This window comes from Rattus rattus, chromosome 1 (genome assembly GCF_011064425.1).
Source record: "Rattus rattus isolate New Zealand chromosome 1, Rrattus_CSIRO_v1, whole genome shotgun sequence".
In the NCBI taxonomy this organism is placed as follows: domain Eukaryota; kingdom Metazoa; phylum Chordata; class Mammalia; order Rodentia; family Muridae; genus Rattus; species Rattus rattus.
In genome coordinates, this window is record NC_046154.1 from 1418069 (window position 1) to 1438351 (window position 20283).

Below are 20283 nucleotides of genomic sequence, written 5' to 3' on the forward strand. Positions count from 1 at the left end.
CACCCAAAGATGCTCTGGTCAAGTTGCTGGCATTGTTTTGGAGGTGTTGTTATATATCATGTAGGTCTCACTTCTGTACAGGGGTATTTATTTGTAAAATTAGAGTTACATGGAAAGACAGAAAGTATCTAGAGTTTCAACTTCCATAACAAAATACATAGTTTGCTTTCGACAAGCTCATCAATGAAGACCTCTCTCAAATGGTGAGCTCATCGATGAAGACCTCTCTCAGACGCAAAAAGTTGAGACCCTCAGGCAGCCAAAAAGGATGACAGCTGTTGGGTTACCTGTGGCCGGTTGACAACCTGAGTCTAATCTGTCCATAAAGCAAAGGTTTTCATGACTGTGGGGACTGTGTGTCCCCTTATTCATTTGCTATAAATACGGATTATGTGCTAGGCTGCTAAGGGGAGCAAGCCCACTCTAGTCAAAGGAAGCAGAGAAGTCAGCAGACATTTGAAAACAGAGAAACATTGCACAAACGGAGGCCTGTGCCAGACAGATGAGGGCAGGAAGAGAGGAGCAGCCAACCGCTTACAAACGCTGTTCTTGTGCACAGACACGCATGTAGCCAAAGCACACATATGAATAAAATGAAGATAACTACATCTTAAATAAAACACCACTGTCCTGACGTTTAAATACTTATTAAAAGAAATAAAACCCCTCACGGGGCCCCTGTAGAGGAAGACAGACAACATGCTGTGGTAGACAGCCCCCACTGTTCTCCTTTGAAAGTCCTAACCCTTTTACAGAAATGCCAACACAAACAATAACGTTTGACAGCACAAATCCAGGAACTCAGGCTTTTGATTGCGTGTTGAAATTCACATCCAGCCTGCTGGTTTCATACAATGGGTCACTTTTCAAAGGATTAGACATGTGATCGGTTTGCCAAACGTAAGCAACATCCCCAAGTTTGTTGTAGTAGGAGTTCATCCTGTTGTGTGCTTGGCTTGACCTAAACATGGCCTTCCCACTACATCTGTGAGCCTGGTGTACAGCTCTCAGTCTTTAAATTGTTGGGGTTTGGTCTAGGTGTTTTGTTTGGACTTTAAACAAATGACTAATTGAAGGCTGGGGTGTAGATGTGTGTTGGGAGGGGATGTACCACTTGCCCAGAGTGTGCAAAACCCTGAATCTGCCCCAACCACTGCATAGAACAACAAATTTGAGTCTATTGCAGAACGGTCCCAAATCCGTGTGCCCCCACATCCACTACCAGTACTGCAGGCCAGTCTCTACTTCTCTTGTCTTTTCACTACAAAGTAGCAGTGTCGAACACCCGCATTCTCCATCCCTTCAATGGCTTCCTTTATCGTGGCTTATGAAATACTGATGACCTCTAAAACCCTTTGATCTAAAACCTCAGGTTGGTAGGGTGCAGGTTGGAGAGACAGTTTAATAGGTTTATTGTTCGTGCGCAGGATCCACTCGGAGGCTCACAACTGTCTGTATTCAAGTTCCAAGCGCTCTAACTCCCTCTTCTGGCTCCCAGGGCCTCCTGCATGCACAGGGTGCACATAAACCAGATACATACAAATACACATAAAAATTAAAAATCCTAAAGCAAACAAACAAACAAAAAAGAACCTTTTTTTTTTCCCTAAGGAGCAGTCTTGTCTCCCTCAGCGCATGAGCTGTCTCACATAGGCTTTCTTTGTCCTCTTTCATATTGCTACTGTCATGAGGTCATCACATTCCTCAAACCCTAGTTTGAAGCCAAAGTGCTCTTTTCACATTCGTCATATAATTTTAAATACATATGGACTTAAAAAGCTTTTCGTGTTTATCCCCTTTACCATAGAATGGATTTCAGAACAGGAGCCACCACCACTTGTTCTCTTGGGCCCATAAACTATTAGTTGGAGCAACAAGTACTACACATCTTTTGCGTACATCACGCATTGTTAGGCCAAACGCTTTCCACACAACCCACCCATGGCCCCAGAATCCTTCTTGACTTCTAGCTGGGATCAGTTTGTTCTCGGGGTGAACCCAGCTCCTATGTGCACATCCGCACTGAGCCCAGGGTGCTGTTAGGCTATAGTGGTGATGGGAAAGATCCACATTGACCGCCCACCTCCCCCAGGAGCCTCGTGCACTTCCCGCCCACGATGCTATTCCCACCCCTTCAAAGGCCACGCTCGCCCTCCGCGGAGCCTCGCTCGCCCCGCCTTTCCCCACAGTCTCACGGCCGCGCGCTCTCAGTCCAGCCCTACACCCGCGTCACGTGACAGCCATCGGGGGCGGGGCGCGCGGCGAAGTCGGACCCCCTCTGGCAGAGCTCCGCAGTCCTCTGGCAGCCCTGCGGCTTCCAGGGCGTCGCGGCCGCGGCCGGGCAGCGCGGCTCCCAGAGGTAAGAGGCGCGGGTTCCTCGGCGCGCCCCGGAGGTTTCTCCGGAGCCCGCAGATGCTCCAGGCTACCAGTCACTCTATGCCTCCGTGGGCCCAGCGTTTGGCTGGGGTGCGGGGACCCGGCCTTGGGCAGTGTGCGGGAGGTGGGGGCCTCGGCCGCCCGAGCTCCAGGAGAGCTGTGCGGCGGACCACCCCCCGCCCCGGAACCACCCGCAGTCGCCTGCAGCCCCAGGGCTTTGGGAGTGTGTGAGAGAATGAATTCGACTTGGCGGTTTGCTAGCCTTCACCTGGGATTCAGGAGAAGGTGTGCTGTCGCGCACCCAGTGGGTCTGGTTTTAACAAGTCGCGGAGCCTCGGTTTCTAAAATCTTTGAAGGAAGAGAGATAACCCCTGCCCGGCCTCCCTCCTGCACTGATGGGAAAGCCGTTTGGAGAGCCATAACTCCAGGGTTGGTTTTAGTTCCACCACCCACTAGCCAGGCAACCTTGAGCCACGTCGATGGCGCTTCTGTTAAAATGAATTCTTCACCCCGAGGTTGCTGTGAGGATTAAGCATGAAACGTTGAGGACTCCTTAGAGAGCGCTCTCGGTATGAGCATTATTAAAATAGCAAGCTAGATAGGACTCCATGATAGACGTCTTTCTTGGAGTAAGTCCACTGTACATGTGATTCTGAAGACAGTGTCGTTTTGGCTGTAGAACCCTCTCCCCTTTCCCAGGCCCCCTCTGCCTTCTGTTTCATATTGGCATGTGAACCTGTTGTTCCTACCGAATGAGTCAGGCAGGATGGGAACGATAATTTACTTGAGCAGATGGGTATCGGATTCCCTCTGAGGGGAAAGAAAACTGCCAGGCATGTGCCGCCACCAAAAGAAAAAAAAAAAAAAGCACAGTAGAGTGATTGACTGTCTCCTGGAAGATGCCTAGAACCCATGGAATTCAGCTGTCTCCAGCACATAGACCAAGAACGAGGCCAGCACTTTGATTTTTGCTCACACTCCAGCACTGTTGGCCCTGGGTAGTAGAAAAAATGCTTGAGCGTTCCTGTGTTCTAACTCAACTGTTCGTTTATTCTGGCTATAAGAGCCAGACAATGATGTCTGCCCCCATAGAGCTGTTTCCTTAGCTAGCTATGTTAGTTATATAAAAGCCTATTTAGTGCACACATAGGTGTGTGTGTGTGTGTGTGTGTGTGTGTGTGTGTGTGTGTGTGTGTGTCCATGTCCGTGTGTGCCTGTGCCCCTCTGCTGGTTCTCAGTATGTTTTATGATAACAATAAGCTCTCAGCTCCCAGGGAGCTGGCCTCATAGCAGCTGGCCCCAGGGGACTAGCACACGAGAGAGGCTTGAATGGTTTCATGATCCCTCTCAGGTCTCCAGCCCTAGTGGAAGCTTGGTGAGATTTAGAGACTGGAGAAAATGGCCCTTTTTCAGTCAGAGCTTTTAAGAAAGGATTTCCCCTGGCTTGGAATGCCAAGATTTCTTTGTCTCTCTGGTTTCTGGCCTCTTATTGTTTTTAGATATCTAAAGAGAGCAGCCCTCACCACAGGGCCTTCATTTTGGTTTCCATGGTTATCAGGGGAATTACGTTTTTCATGATGGCAGCACTGGTAGCTATTGAGCCGTGTGGCCAACCACCAGTCAGTCACCCATCAGTCTCGTCCTGCGTTCTGGTTTGTTTCGTTTTTCAGCTGTAGTGCAGACATAGTCTCCCTTTTCTTTTCCCCTCCCTTCCTCCTCCTCTTCAACAAGTGACAGTGTGAAGAGGGGTGGGAATAAGAACAGACAAAATAAAGGCAGACACTTGGGCCCATCCCATTGGTGATGGCAGTAATGGCGGTGATGGTGGTGATGGTGGTGATGGTGGTGATGGTGCAGTGCACTAGACTAAGGGTGTGGGGGACAAGTCAGTGAACCCCTGGACGATGCAGACAGTGAATCAGCAAGAGCTCTCGGAGGCGGAGGGATGGTGTCCTGGGCAACAAGTATGCCTCACCCGCTTTTCACAGGGGGTGCGCCTTTACCGGGCCTTAGTCACAGAGGGATACCAGATAGCACAGTAGCATTTGTTCCTTGAGTCTCCTTTAATGGATGGGCCTTCTCCTCTTGAGTCACCTGTCCTGGGCCTCATGTGAACGAGCCACTGATTTTCCTGTCAGTGCGGGGGTCACCTGACATAACGGGGTTGTTAACATAAAGGGACACTAGAGAAACAGCTGTTTAAGATCCACGTGTTTCAGTTGAGTCGTTTAACCCAGGTGTCTAATTTCTCACGATGGCTACTGATGCAGTCACACATTGGTTTTGTTTTTTGTTTTTGTTTTTTTTTTTTTCAAGTATTCTGCCAAGTAATCCGAGGCCTTCATTAGTAAGGGTTCTAAACTCTCTGGAGGCTTCCGTAGTCCAAAGGGGTCCTTCTTGTCACTCTCGGAGGAGGGAGAGCAGTGAGTGCTGCACCCGATGGTTGTCTCTGACAGACGTGGGATGTCACTGGAAGGGCTGCCCCGCACAGTCCAGAGTGCAGTAACTGCTGCTCAGTGCCCTTTAAGGACCAGATCCCCGCCAGCCAGGCCCCACGCTGGACCCTCAGGTTGGAACTTAATTTGGTTCATGTGCATGAGCTTAGCTTTGTGTTCCCAAAGCACCACTGGCTGGGCCTTCGATTGAGCTTGCTACTAGGCTGGCTTCTTGCAGTCTTCCGGGGTCACCACAGATCACCGAGATTTTCCCCCTTTCTAGCCGTTTATCTGAATTTAAGGGCTCTGTTGCCTTTCCTGTTCCTGTGCTTAATCCAAGCAAGTCCCTTCGGTAAACTAGTTCTGCTTTGTCCCCAGGGCTTAAGCAAAGACTCTCAGGAACGGCGAATTCCAACAGGATGCCACCCAGGACTTTGGGTGCCTCTTCACCCTTGTTTTTCCAAGTGTAAGAAGGGCCTTTGGGTGATTCTTGGCAGAGCACACGTGTGTTCCCAGGTGACTGTGTGTACCTGCAGTCCTAAGAGGCTAGGCAGTTGTGAACACCCCCCAGCTCAGCCCTGCTTTTGGGGGGGGGGGTGAGGGCAGGCTTGTATTTGGCATATATGGTGTTAGGAATTTGGGAAGCAAGGTTTTAAATGAAAAACAAAAGATTGCATCCAGGCAAGGTGACACTGTCATCCCAGCTCTTGAAAGACTGAGGCAGGAGGATTTCTTGAGCCTAGAAGTTTTGAGTCAGTATGGCAAGAGCTCGGCTCGGAAACAAGCAAAAGCCTGGTTGGGAGAGTTTTCACTTGTTTTGCTTTGTTTCCCTTTTTGTTTTCCATGATGGTTTTGGTGTTCTTTCCATTTTTCTAAGAATCAGTATGTTTATCGTTTTCTTTGTTTCGAACGTTGTTTACTCTGAAAGATAACATATACAGATGTGGCACGGATGTTTAGTTTAGCCACAAGTTGAGGTAAGTCACAGTGTAGACTCCACAACCTTAAGAAATGGAGCGTGGTCAGAGCCTCCTTTGAAGCCTGAGCTCCCCACCCCCATCTCCCCAGGCCCCTCCCCCCAGAGGCTGCCATCTTGACCTGTGGATGGCCATCTCTTTGTCTCATCCCTGGTGGGTGCGCATCCATCCCTACACAGTACCATTTAGTTTAACTATGTGTGTGTGAGGTCACCCTGTCCGTATCCTGTGTTTTGCCTCTTTTGCTCAGCGTATCACTTGGCACACATCCATGTGGTAACCTCACGTCCGTCGCCGACAGATGTGCTGGTGCGAGTAGGTCACAGTAAGTTCAGTCAGCCATGGATGGGCCCTGGGTTGCCAAGATCATCCTCAGGCGTAGTCTCTGTCTTTGAAATTGCGTTTCCTCACTTGTTTGTTTAGTGGTAGGAGGCATGCCAGAGGTGGCTTTCCTTTCACGGTGTGGGCTCCCGGCGTGGCACTCAGAGCATCAGGCTTGCCTCCTGACCCCCGTCTCTGGCTTTCCTCAGGCAGAGTCTGCTGTGTGTGTCAACAAGTTTCCTAGGTTACGTTCATACAAATAGAATTGCGTTGTTGTTGATGGTGGCTGTTTTTGTTGTTTTCATTTTTCCCTGTTGGTTGGTTGGTTGGTTGGTTGGTTTGCTCTTTGAGACAAGATCTGACTGTGTAGTTCATGCTGTCCTGTAACCAACCCTGTGCCGGAGCACAGACAGCAGTCCTCCCGCCTCAAGCTTCTAAGTGCTGGAGTCTACAGGTAGGAACTACATGCCCAGCTTCCAAATCTCTTTCCTTCCAGCAGTTCGTGAGTTATATTTGTTTCCGGTCTTGGGGTGTAACTTGCTTTGGCCACGTTATTGTTTTTATGTGTATAACGTGTCTCAAGGCTTTAACTTACTTCCCTGGTTGTTGCTGATACTGAGCACCTTTTTACAGTTAGTGGACGGTCTCTGTGAACGACTCAAGTCACCAGACTTGTTTGTTAATGTGGTTCCAGGTTGCCAGGGTTGGCGGGACTTCCTCCACCCGTCCATTCAGCTGGTCCTGCAGCTACTTTAAGAGAAGCACGCACTGGACTCGACACTGTGGTCCACATATAAATGAAAGCATGCAGAGTGTGTTTATCTAGGTCCGTGTGGCCTCACTTATATAGTTTTCAGGCTCATCCATTTACCTTCGCTGTGCATAGGTGCCGTGCTTTTATGGTGGGTGGACCTTTAGGATGTGTTCATGTCCTCTGTGTTGTCCGCAGAGCAGCAGTGAGTGTGAGTGAGCAGATGTCCCCAGGAGGCTCTGGAGTCCTTTGGGTGTGCCTGGGAGTGGTCTAACTGGGTCATGTGGTAGGCGTCTCTCTGGCTCTTCTAGGAACCGCTCACAAAGATTTTCATAGTGGCTACACAACTTTGCTTTCCCAACCACAGTGAACGAAGGCTTGTCTCTCCCCACATCCTTGCCAGCATTTGCTCTCACTTGTTTTCTTACGGTTAACCATTCTGACTGGGGTGGACGACACGTCAAAGTCGTTTTCATTTGTGTTTCCCTGATGGCTAATGCCATCAGTATTTTAAAAGATATATCTTAGACGTTTGTGTTTAAGGTTTGTTTGTTTGTTTGTTTGTTTGTTTAAATTGTGTATGGTGAATTAAAGAGGTTCTCCATAATCTCAGGCATTTGAATGCTTGGGGACCAATCGGTGGCACTGTTTGGGGAGGTTTAGGAGGTGTGGCTTTGTTGGAAGAAGTACATCCCTGGAGGTGGGCTTAGAGAACTTACAGATTCACGCTCTCTGCTTTCTGCTTGTGTTTTAAGACGCTCTCAACTTGCTGTTCCAGCTATCATTCTACTACTGTGGACTCTGACCCTGTGGAACCAGAAGTTCTAATAAACTCTCTGTAGTTGCATTGGTCATGGTGTTTTATCCCAGCAATAGAAATGTAACTAAGACACTGGGCTTCACTGTTTCCAGGTCACACAGTGACCTGGAACTTGGAGATCTTCCTGCCTCTGCCTCTACCTCTCAAGTGCTCACATTAAGGGGACATGCTACCGTGTTAGTCACTGCTGTTTTTGCCTGTGTGTGTATGCATGTGTGTGTACGTGTGTGTGTGTGTGTGCATGTGTGTGTGTGCATGTGTGTGTGTGTGTGCATGTGTGTGTGTGTGCATGTGTGTGCGAGTGTGCATATGTGTGGAGGTCAGAAGACACTTTTTAGGAGAAGGTTCTTCCCTTCCACTTTATTCAGTTCCATTAGCTAGTTTTTAAAGATTGGATAGTATGTTTTCTTGGTGTTTAGTTTTTCTGAGTTCTTTGTGTATTGTAGACACCAATTCTCATCAGATGTATATGATAGAGACCTCCCCCATATCCCATATTCTGTAGGCTGCCTCTTCAGTTTCTTCTGCAGTATTTCAACGTCATGAGGTTCCACTTGTTGATTATTAGCCACTGGAGCCCCGTTTAGAAAACCCTTACTTAAGTACACCCTGAAGTACTCCCTACACTCTCTCTCTGAATCTTCAGTTTCAGGTTAACATTGAGATTTTGACCCACTTGGAATTTTGTGCAGGGTGACAGATAAGAAACCACTTTCCCCACAAGACCCAGAACATCTCAGAAGAGAGAATAGATTCTAAGAGCCAGAGTTTCGGAGAGGACCAAGGTGAAGTAGTATCTTCTGGATATGACAGGGCTGACGAACACACAAACCGACAGCAGCTGTCATCTGCACAGAATCAAACCGGTCAGTGTCCTAGCATGAAGTGGACAGGGAATCACAAGCCCACGCTTGGCTGGGGAGCTTTTAACAGTTGATGGCTTCTGCGGGAAGGTGAGTCAGTTAAGAGTACTCCCAGTAGTCGACCCTGCTGCAGAGGGCTGTCCCACACCCATGAGTACATGGGCGACACAAACATCACACTCTCGTGCCTCTGTCTCCCAAGGGCTAGGGCTCCGCGGGTTATAACAAATAATCATTTTCGAAAAGACAAGGAATTAGGTGGAGAGTGGAAGATGTATCCGGGAGGAGTGGGGGATGAACATCATTAAGATATGTCTGCCTCAGCCACTGTTCTATTGCTGTAAAGAGACACACGACCACAGTAACACTTACAGAAGAATGCATTTAGTTGAGGACTCACTTAGAGTTTCAGGGAGTCAGTCCATGATCATCATGGTGGGGAACATAGTGGCAGGCGAACATGATGCTGGAGAGGTAGCTGTGAGCTCACATATCACCTGCAAGTTGCAGACAGACAGACAGACAGACAGACAGATAGACAGACAGAAATCACACTAACCTGGCTGGCATGGGCTTTTGAATCCTCAAGCTCACCAACCACCTCCTTCTACAAGGCCACACCTCCTAATCCTTTTTAAATAGCCAACCCACTAGGGACTGAGCAAATATGTGAGTCTGGGGTAATTTTTCATTCAAACTACTACAATACTATATGCATTCTCAAAGAATTGATAAAAATACAAAAAGAATAAAGAAAAAACAATCCCAGGCTAGCAAGATGGACCAGCAGAAAAGGGTGCTTGCTACCAAACCTACCCATCTAAGTTCAGTTCTAGGGTCCACATGGTGGAAGGAGAGAACTGACTCACAGACTGTCCTCTGACATCCACGTAGATGCTATGACAGGTGCCTGCCTCCAAAATAAATAAATGTTGTTTTGTTTTTTGTTTTTTTTTTTAAGATCTCTCTTGAATTTCTGTTCCTGACAAGGGGCATTCAGTCTACTTTAGGTAAAATATCTATCCTATGTGGTATTTTGTGTGGCTAAGGCAATGTGAATGCCATCCCGTCAGGTTAAATGGACTGGAACACAGCTCTAAGGACAAGGAGAGTGCTAGGCTTGATGTCACAGTCCTGTAACCTCAGCTGCTTGAGAGGCTAAAGAGTAGGGTTGCAAGTTCGAGGCCTGCCTGGGCCACAGAGCGAGTTTCAGAGCAGCCGTGGCATTTTAGTAAGTCCGTATCTCGAAACAAGAGGACTGGGAATAGAATATAACCTAGCACACATAGACCCTGGGATCGTTGCCAGTGCCAAAAACTAGATAAATGAAAATGAGGAGGAACAGACACTGCTGGGGCTTATGTCGCAGAAGTAGAAAGTTTGAGGCCAGCCCAGGTGACATAGCCCACTCCTTTGTAAGAACAAAGAAAAACAAAAGTGGAGGACCTGGCTGTGTAGCTCAGTGGTAGCAAGCTTGTTTGGTGTGCACAGGACCCTGGGTTCAATCCCCAGTGCTGTGACAGACTGTGTAGAGCAAAAGTGAGAGGAGGAGGGGGTGGGTCCATGTGTGGTGGGGCTTTGGTCTGCCAGGGATCCAGACTTCCCACCTCATTCTGGAAGGACCAGCATCTGGCCCTTCAGAGCTTACCATCTGCCCCCTTATTTGCACTTGAAATAGAAAAGCTCCCCAGAATCTGATATTTGGACCGCGGGGGCCACACCCACCTGCTGCCAGTGCTGCTCTAACGATCCTGTTCTGAATAAAAACTTATTCTCTTTGCCATTTGATGGTCAGGAACCCAAAACCTGCTTACTTCTGTTACAATAAATGCTCACTGGGGCAGGGGAATGGCTTACTGCTCTTCCTGAGAACCTGAGTTCAGTGGCCCTTAGAGACCCCAGCCCTAGGAGATCAACACCCTCTTTTGCACTCTCAGTTCGACTCCCTCTGCTCTTCAGACATTTTTTTTTCCCCTAAGATGCTGAGAAAAGTGGCTCAAAATTCAGGGAGGAAGAGGAAGGGATTTGATTTAGGAAAACATCACAGGAGAGGAAATCTACCATTTGCGGTGTTTACTGTGTGTCAACTCAGTGTTAACTGTTTCCCAGGCCTCCTTCATCCACCAAAGGAGCCTCTAAGGTAGCATTACCTCCATCTCTATAGATGAGGAAGAACGGCCAGAGACCAGACTGACTCCACTGAACGTTTAATGTCACCAGTCAAGTAGCAACTCCTTGGTGTGGAAATTGCCTCAAGCCGAGTGTGATTAAAGAGAAGTGGCTGGAGCAGGTTGTGGCTGGCTGGGAGGCAGAAGGGGACGAGAAGGACACTGTCTCGTTGACAGTGCTTAGGCAATTGGGGTTTACTAGCCAGGTAAGGAGGGGCCCTGGAGCTTTGTAGATGTTTTTGTTTTTACTTGAAATCCTAAGTCTTTAGACTAGGCCTCCCAGCTGAATGCTGTCAGTCCAAATCTGACGTTTTATGACATTCCATAGTAATTTCAGGATCAACTTCATCTTCTTCACGGTGGGTGAGGCCAAGGGTCCTGTGCACTCACTTGCTGTGAAACCGGACATTGCAAGGAAGGACCTGGGTGGCAGGCGGTTGGTTGTACTACGGGGACTTGGGACTCCGTCCAGGTTAGGAATCCATCTTCAGATACATTACTGCCAGGTCCTGGGATGAGGTGCGCAATGCAGTTTGTGTTGTGAGTTCTCACCGAAATGACATCCTCCAAATACCTTCCTCGTGGGTGTGGTCATCCACACCTTTAATCCCAACGCCCAGGAGGCAGAGGCAGACAGAACTCTTGAATTAGAGGCCCTCGTGGTCTACCTATTGACTTTCCAGGCCAAGCAGGGCCATACAGGGAGAATCTGCCTCAAAAAAAACAAAACAAAAAACAAGCAAAAAACCCAAAACACCCCCTTCCTTACCCTTTCAGGCTTGCTTACTAAATTTGTGAGAATCAGGATTAAGGGCCAGTTCAAAGGGTTCCCTGGTGCACGTCCCTTCCTAGCTAAGCCTCAGTGAGCAGGCAGGCCCCGGGCTGACAGAGGAGGGCAAAGGGAGGGTCTGTCTGAACCCCTGCGAGCTCCTGACTTTGACCAAGCTCACAGTATCTGGATTATAGTATCTGATTTCATTGCTAAGAGTACCGTCTCCCGGGCATAGGGGTCTGAGGCTTGAAGAAACAATGGAGGGCCCCACTGAGACATTTAGGGTTTTCCTCCTTTTCCAAAGCCTATGGATGTGTGGGTTTGGGCCTATGTACAGGCTTTTTGGCTCATTTTACTCTCTCTTACTTTAGAACGGATTCGAACTAAAACCCGCAGACATAGAGAGACATCTTTCATTTGAGATGTTTAATCATTAACGTGTTAGAGTTGTTCCTCTGTACAGTGTGTTCTTGTTTAACTGGTGCTTTGTATGCTCCACAGAGTGGGTGAGAAATCTCGTTTCCCCTCCACATGGATACTAAAAAAGGTTTGCGCTGCCCTACATCCTTTCTTCGTATTGATTTTTTAAAACTAAATCTAATTTCCCACCACCTTGCCACGAAGATGTCCTCCTGTAAGTGGGAAGCAATTGGTCTTGGCTGTTTGGGTTTGGTCGAGACACCAGGTCTTGCTCTACAGCCCAGACTGGCCTCAGCCTCACCCTCCTGTTTGCCACCACCCAGGCTCTGGGATTTGCAGTCGTGTGCACCACCATGGCTGTTTTGTCATTGTAGAGCAAGAAAGCAGAGTTCAGTCGCTGTAGAGGGAGGCAGAGCTAAGCTAGAATGTAAAGCCCTGCATGTCCTTCTTTCACCACGATGTGTAGAGCCTTCTGTGCAGAGGCCCAAGGCAGCTCCCAAATTAATGAGTAGCTCTGGTGGGGTCCATGGGAACGGCTGGCGTTTCTGGCTGACCCTGGAGCTGTCTTAGTCTGACTAAGAACTGTCCTGTTTAGCTGCAGCTTCCCCTCAGAGCTCTTCCTGACACCTGCCTTACTCCTGTGCACGTCTGAGGTAACTTGCTCATCCGTGAAGTCTGCTTGCTGTCCTGAGTCTCTCCTTTCTGCCCTCAGCCTGAACTCCCTCCTGCATCTGTAAAGTGAGGACGGGACTGCTTCCATTTAGTGTGTCCACAGGAGCTCCTAGGAGGTTAAAGGGCCATCTCTGGGGCTGGAGAAGATGGCCCAGCAGCTTAGAGTATTTCCTGTTCTCCGTTGGGCTTGGTGGCATATGCCTGTCATCCCAGCACCCAGGAGGTGGAGGCTAGCCTGGTCTACAGAGCCAGTGCCAGTTTAGAGACATAGAGACCCTGTCTCAAAAAACTAAAGATAAATATTAAGTGAAGTACTCGCTGCTCTGGCAGATCATCCGAGATTCGGTTCCCAGCACCACACAGCAGCTCACAGCCGCCTGCAAGTTCAATTCCTGGGGGCCTGACACCCTCTTCTGTCCTCTGCAGAAACCTTCACTCAGGAGGCATATATTTACACAAACACACACTTATACACAGATGAAAATAAATCTTTGTCTGATGCCACCCAAGACTTAGTGTTCCAACAACCCTCTAAATCCTGGGATGCCATGTGGCCTGGAGTCATATGGCTGTCTCCAGTGGGAGGGTGGGAGACCACAGGAAGCCTGTATCACCCTGAAGAGATGTGAAGAGAAGGTTATGGAGTAATTCATTGGAAAAAATAACATTTGTTTGGAGACAGGGTGTTGCTTGGATGTAACCTAGGCTGGCCTAGACCCACTGATCCCTTGTCTCCTGATGGGATCTCAGGTGTGTCATTCCAGCCTCAAGTGTGTCTGTCACTCCAGCCAGTTTTTATTCCCTAAATAGGGTTTTTCCTGAGGCACTGGATGCTTTTCACCTCCATTGTGTTTTGCTTTGGTTTGTCAGGGATGGCATTGTTTTGGTTAGAGGGGATATTGTTGCTATTTTTGGTGGACGAATCTTTGTCTTCTGCTGTGTAGAAAGCAGGACCCTGATCTGCTTCCCCACTGAACTGTGAGGCCTACCGCATGGTCTCAGACATGGCGAGTGTTGGACACACGCTGAGGTTTTATTTGCTTGTCGCGCAGTGCTGTGGTGGTGTCTGTGGTGATGATGGGGAGTCTCAGCACTGTGAGTCCGGTAAGGACTTACTCATTCAGTGCGAGCGCCCGCCGTGGGCTGCATTCTAGACCGACTACACACAGCGATGCAGCCCTCCTGGCCTACAGGGCTTGCGTTCCACTCAGGAAAGATAAAGAGGAGGAGAAAGTCTCCCCGCTGTCTGTTCTGGTGAGTGTCAGGCTAAGTGGGTGTGCCGGGGTCAGGCACTGAAGTCCCCCAGATTCTGAGGCTGACAAAAAGCACCGAGAAGACAGACAGACAGCAAAACCAAACTGCAGAGCCTTCCTTCTAGCCCTCTCCACAGGGAGAGTACTACAGTGCTTGAGGACGTTATGAGCACTTTCTCCTTTAGACGTGTGTCCTATTGCGCGTCCTGTACCTGCCAGACTGGCAGGGCACTTGGTCATCAGACTTTCTCTGCCTTCACTCTGTCACTGGCATTTCCTCTTGTGCCAGGTCTGTATTCAGGGCACTTCCCTAGAGTCCATCCCTGCAGCCTGTCTAATAAAATAGTCCTGAACAGTTGTTTACACATGAACACATGCGTGTGTGCAAGTCCCGTTTTATCTCTGGGTAGCATTTGTGGTACCGTTTGCCTCGTTCCTTTCTTCCTTTTTTCCATTTGCGTCATTTCTTATCTGTCTCTGAGGATAGGAACTTCTTCAGTACTTGGAACAGCGCCTGGCTCATAGTAGGCAATCACATACTTGTTAACTAAATGCCACTTTTCTTTAGAAGTTGTCAGAGATGTGTACACTGTGGCAGGAGTCATTGGGTGAGAGGTCTTAGTCTTACGTCAGAGGTGGGGAGATAGGCTCAGAGAGGTTCGAGGACTTGCTTTAAGCCACAGGGCTGGGAAGCAGCAGTTCATACTTGCTGAGAGCGAAGTCTCGTGGGCTCACCTCCCAGGAGGAAGCCTCTGCCCCTTTTAACAGAAGTTGGGGATACCGATTGGCCTGGAGTCCTGTGGCTCTCTCCAGGCCACAGAAACACTGCACTCACCTCTCAGGAGCATATCAAATGTGGAGGTGACGGGGCCTGCCTGCCTCACACCTACTTTCCCACACGTTGTTTTCCAGTTCTTACAGACGTCACGTTACAGGCACACAGGCCCAGGGGACAGTTGTTACTTTTTAATTCCATGCTCAGAGGCTCCAGTGGCAAAAAGGAAAGGCAGAAGGTGTACAGTACTCTTTTAAAAACTGCTACCTAGTTAGAGAATCCCTGGCTGCATGGATCCCAGTGGACTAATTTTGTAAATACAGCTGAAGGGAATGGAACAGCAAGGGACTGGCAGGGAAATAAAGGAGACCTTTATCTGATCCTAGGGGGATCCTGAGGGAGGATTGGCCTCAGCCTGTCTACACTGAGGACCCCTGGAATGGGGGACGAAGTGAATCTGGAGAAAGGGTAGAAACCAGCTGCCTCCTGAAACCTCCTGAGAGGCCAGGAGCGAGGTGGGACTGTTTGCTTCCTGAACCCAAAACTCAAAGCCGCAGTGGATTCTGTGTGGAATGCAGTCTTTGTCTTTTTTTCCACTGCTATAACAAAATATTTGAGCACAGATGATTTTTTAAAAAAGGGGAGGGGGAGGGCAGCCAAGCAGTGATGACACACAAACCTTTAAACCCAGCACTCGGGAGGCAGAGGCAGGTGGATCTCTGAGTTTGAGGCTAGCCTGGTCTACAGAGTGAGTTCCAGGACAGCCAGGAGTACGCAGAGAACCTGTGTCTCAACAAAAACCAAACCAACCAAACAATGAAACAAACAAACAAACAAACAAACAACAAAAATGGGCAGGAGAGATGGGTTTAGAGGTTAAGAGCACTGACTGCTCTTCCAGAGGTCCAGAGTTCAATTCCCAGAAACCATGGATGGCTCACAACCATCTGCAATAGGATCTGATGCCCTCTTCTGGTGTGTCTGAAGACAGCCACAGTGTATTCATATAAATACAGTGAATAAATAAACCTTTATAAAAACACAGGCCAACAAAAAGGGAGAATTTATTTAGCTTAGGTCCAAGAGCATGAAAGCACAGGGGTTGTGCCTGTGGTCCTCGATACTTGAGAAGCTAAGACAGGAAGCGCAGCTGAGCCCAAGAGTTCAAGGTTACCTTGTATAATTCAGAAGACCCTACCTCAAACCAAACCCTACCTCTCAAAACCAACCAAACAAGCAAAGCTAAGAGCACAGTATCCACATCTGCTTGGCTGGAAAGGCCTCTTGTTCCACGATAAAACCTCAGAGGCCATTGCATGCTAAGGTGACCAGTGAACTGCTACTAATGACTACATCGTGGGCATCCTGCTCTAACAACCTCAATGGTAATTAGCTCCCAAAGGTTCCTTCAGGTGCCCCGACATACGACTCTGGAGATTAAGTTTCTAACACGTAGTTTGTTGGGAGACACACTCAAAATATTACAGATGTTTTTGCCCAAAATTTCCCAGACAACCCCACAATCTGAGGGGAAAACATTTTCACTTAATATTTGCAAAGTTGTGACTTCTTGCTTTTACTGTTCCACTTACCATACCTCTTGTGGATCTCCTTAAAGCAGCTTTGGCCAGGCCACGGCCCTCCTGAGAGACCTGCACCGGACTTCCAGCCGCTGGGACTGTCACTCAAGGTCTCTGCCAGTCTGGACTGTGTGAGGGTGTAGAACGTGAGTGGCTCAAGGGAGGAGGGAGCGAGACCAGCTGAGGAAGTAATTAAGAGCTAGACACCTGCTCAGCTCTGAGAAGAGCACTGTAGTCCCTGTGGAGCATCCATGGAATGGGCAACCTCAGGGTTTCCGGAGGCATCATCTCATGCCTTTAGAGCAGTGGCTCTCAACCTTCCTGGCCCTGGGACCCTTTAATACAGTTTCACAGGTTGCTACTTTGTAACTGTGATTTTGCTACTGTTATGAATCATAATGCAAATATCTGTGTTTTCCAATGGTCTCAGAGGACCCCTTTGAGGGGGTTGTTCAACCTCCAGAGGGGTCATGACCCCTAGGCTGAGACCTGCTGCTTTTGAGCTTCCCTTGCTCTGCTAGTTGAGTAGCCCCAAGTTCTTAGCATCTTCACTCAACAATTTCCCTTTTTTTTTTGGAGACTCTCACTGTGTAGAGACCAGGCTGACCTTCAGCTCACAGAGATCCTCCTGTCTCTGCCTCCTGAGTGCTGGGACTAAAGGCGTGTGCCAATCCTCCAGGATTTTTACTCTTTGACTCCTTATTTATATTATTACTGGAAGAATTTCTGTTCAGAAATTTCTAGATCAGTCTCATTATACATGGAAGGGGGTTCTCAAAGATGTAATAGTACATCCAGCTGAGGAAACAATTTATTTACCTGAAAACGAGGGTGGAGACTTGATGGAGATTCACCTCTGCTTGTTCAGTTACTTATAGCTAGTGTAGTAAGCTTGTATTTTGTGCTCAGTTTTAGATGGGTTTTGCTGTAGTCTTTGAATTGTGGCCCCGGGCATCCTTTCTTAACCGGCTGCTACCCTATGGATGAGAAAGCCACCTGGGACAGGTGACATGTGGGCTGAAGCTGTACTTAGCATGTCCAGTGGCTGTAATTTGGGTAGCTGTAATTTGGATGTCTTTTAACATCACTGCTAGGAATGGGGTGTTATTAGCAATAGATCCCAGGGGGCCCCTCGTGGACAGATGTGGGAGGCTCAGTTCTCACCGGGAGCACCTGCCGGCTGTCTTCTGTAGAAGTAAAGGGCTTGATGGACAATGTGTTGTGGAAGTGCACCCCTAAAGAGAGAACAGTGCACGTTGCCCTCCGGAGGACCAGTGTGAGGAAGTGGGGCACGGAGACAAGGAAAGCATGGGTGTAGAAGTAGGTCAAAGCCCTAAGGAGTGATCACAAGATACCCCCTGAGCTGCAGCACTCCGTCCTGATTCGCATGAACACAGGCTCTGGGAGGTGTTTGCATATTTCATATTTTTATGGGCGTGTGGTGGCTCTGCTGGTTTTGAGATGATGTCATAGATAATAAAGGGAAGGGAAATGAGAATCGGCTAGTGCAGTCTTGTCAGTGAGCCCCTCGCAGGGAAGAAAACACTAGAGAGAGTGAGTGGCGTGGCAGGGCAGCTGTTAAGTGGGAGGGGAGGCTCAATATGTTCTAGGAAGCTGAGACGTAGTCTCCGAGTGTCAGGGCTGGGTGGGAGAAATGTTAGTATCATCCCAGCTACAGGAGGGTGTGAGGCAGGAGGTTGCCAATGGAGGGCCTGCCTGGGCAGTTAAAGCTCAGTCGTAGATCACTTGCCTGACATGTGTGAAGCCCTGAGTTTGATCCCCAGAATGAGGGGTGGGGGTGGGGAGGGAAGAAAGCATTTTGGTGTTCATGACAGAAATTGGATATGACCGGCTTATGCCAAAAGGAGAGCATTTATTTGTGATAGAGTTTTGTAACCCAGGCTGGCCTTGAACTCCCTGATACTCCCAAGTTTTGGATTAGAGGTTTGGGTGACCACACCCAGTCAAAAGGGGCATTTGTTAGAGAGACATGGGGATTACTGGGAGCATTCAAAGGCCAAGGGTAAAGCTGAGCTTAGAGACTGGCACTGTGACCTGCAGCAAAACTGGGATGCACCTTCCTTCCATTGCTCTCTCTGGTTCATTCTCTGTGTGGCTCATCTTCTGCCTTCGTCTTCCAGCACCTACTCCAGAGTTTATCGCTTAGGAAAGGAGCCAGCAGCTAGAATATCATGTACACCTAGGGAATGTCTCAGTGGTCCATTCGTGTCAGATGCAGCCTGTAGCGGGCTGGCTGTCATGTTGCTATGCACTTCTTTTCAGAGACCCCTGCTTCTGTAATCATGCAGGATACATTGTTGGTAAGGGGCAAGAATATTCCCAAAGAAAGCAAGGAGGCAGCCAGTGGGGGCAGCCAGTCCAGTGAATGGTTAGGATTGCACCAGGGAGTAGAGAAGCCAGGACAAAACCACACCATGATTCTTAGGGAAACACTAGTAATTAGCTGATATGGGAGTGGTAAGGGAAAGACACATAGATACTTGGTTTTCATTGGTGTCTAGGACATCTAGATGCTAGGACAGCTTCAGTCAAAGATGGCCTCCCTCTGTGTGATCCAAACTCTTTTAGGTAGATTCCAGGGGCATGTCAGGGATCTCACTCCTTATTCCCAGGGTACATGCACCTGTCTGTCCTCTGTCCTCACCTTTTTTTTTTTTTCTTTTTTTGCCTTGACTTCATACTACATCTCTACTCCTTTCTCTATGGCTGTTTCACTGTAATGATTTGAATGAGAACAGCCCCTCATGAGATCCTCAGTTTGGGGCACTGTTTGAGGAGGCTTGGGAGGTGTGCCGTTGAGAAAAAGTGTGGAATACAGGAGTGTTCAGAACGATTCTGTCTGTGGAGGCCTCAGCTCAAGAGGTTTCAGAGGGAAACAGTATTCGCAACCGGGCTAGCGGTCTTTCCGTGACATTTTGGTGAAGACTGTGGCTGTTCCTGCTAGGATGGCCTCTTAACCTTTACTGTTACAATGCTTGACGGCTTTTCTGCTCCAAAGCTCAAAGTCTATCACGTGCCTTAAAAACCCAACGTGGTCAGGTCTGTCACAGCAGCGATATCAATTGCTTTTCTCTTGCTGTGGTAAGACACCATAGCGAGGCGGCTGATAAGACGAAGGGTTTATTTGAGCTATGGTCCCAGAAGGCCAGAAGTCCATCACCATCATGGTGGGGAAGCAGGCAGGCAAGATGGCAGGAACAGCTGAGAGCTGACTTGTTGGAGTGCAGGCGGGATGCAGAGAAGCTGAGCTCAAATTGTCCTGGATCTCCAAACTGTCAAGCCCATCTTCAGTGACACATCTCCTCCAACAAGGCCACACCTCTTAATCTCCCCAAACAAAGCCACCAACTCAAGACCAAGCATTTAAACATCTGAGCATACAGGGCCCACCCATTCTTATTCAAACCACCACACTCTACTCCCCGTCCCCCAGAGGCTTGAAGCCACATCAAAATATAAAATGCATTCAGTCCAACTTCAGAAGTCCTCATAGTCTTTCAGTCTCAGCACTGTTTAAAATCCAAAGTCTCTTCTGAGACTCATGGCGATCTCTTAATTGTAACCCCTGTAAAAGCAGATCACATACTTCGAACATACAGTGCCCTGAATATACGTTACCATCCCGAAAGGGAGGGAATGCTGGACCAAAGCAAGACAAACTCCAGATCCTAGAGCTTCACATGTGGTATCCAAGGCTTAGACGGCTCCATCCTCCCTGCTTTGCTGCCTGTACCAGTACCACAAGGCTTTCTCCACAAGGTTGGGGCTCTGGTTTCTGGGAGTCCTGGGATCGTGACCTTAGAGAGTCCGACTGAGGACAGTAGAGACCTACGCATGGCAGGGATCGGGTGAAAATCCCTGAGGACCCAGTGCTAGTGACTTTTCTTGTCATTTTGACCAAATGTGTGACAGAAATAGCCAAAAAAATTACTTATTTTGGCTCAGAACTGACGGTTCCTTTTAACTATATGTGTTTGGGCAGATATCAAAACAGAGAGAGTATATGATAGAACGGGTTTTGTTGTAGTTTGTTTTATTTTGGGGACAGGGTCTCACTTGGTAGCTCTGGCTGCCCTGGA

The 20283-nt window shown here is 48.5% G+C and overlaps 1 protein-coding gene across 1 annotated transcript in view; it reads left to right on the forward strand.

Annotated features, from left to right (window-relative positions):
• Positions 1 to 2259: 2259 nt before the first annotated feature.
• Fbxo10 (F-box protein 10) overlaps positions 2260 to 20283 on the forward strand; it is a 44279-nt gene continuing 26255 nt past the window's right edge. Inside the window, exon 1 of the mRNA XM_032891329.1 lies at positions 2260 to 2359. The gene's annotated coding sequence lies outside the window, so the exon portion shown is untranslated. The remainder of the gene's footprint in view (positions 2360 to 20283) is intronic.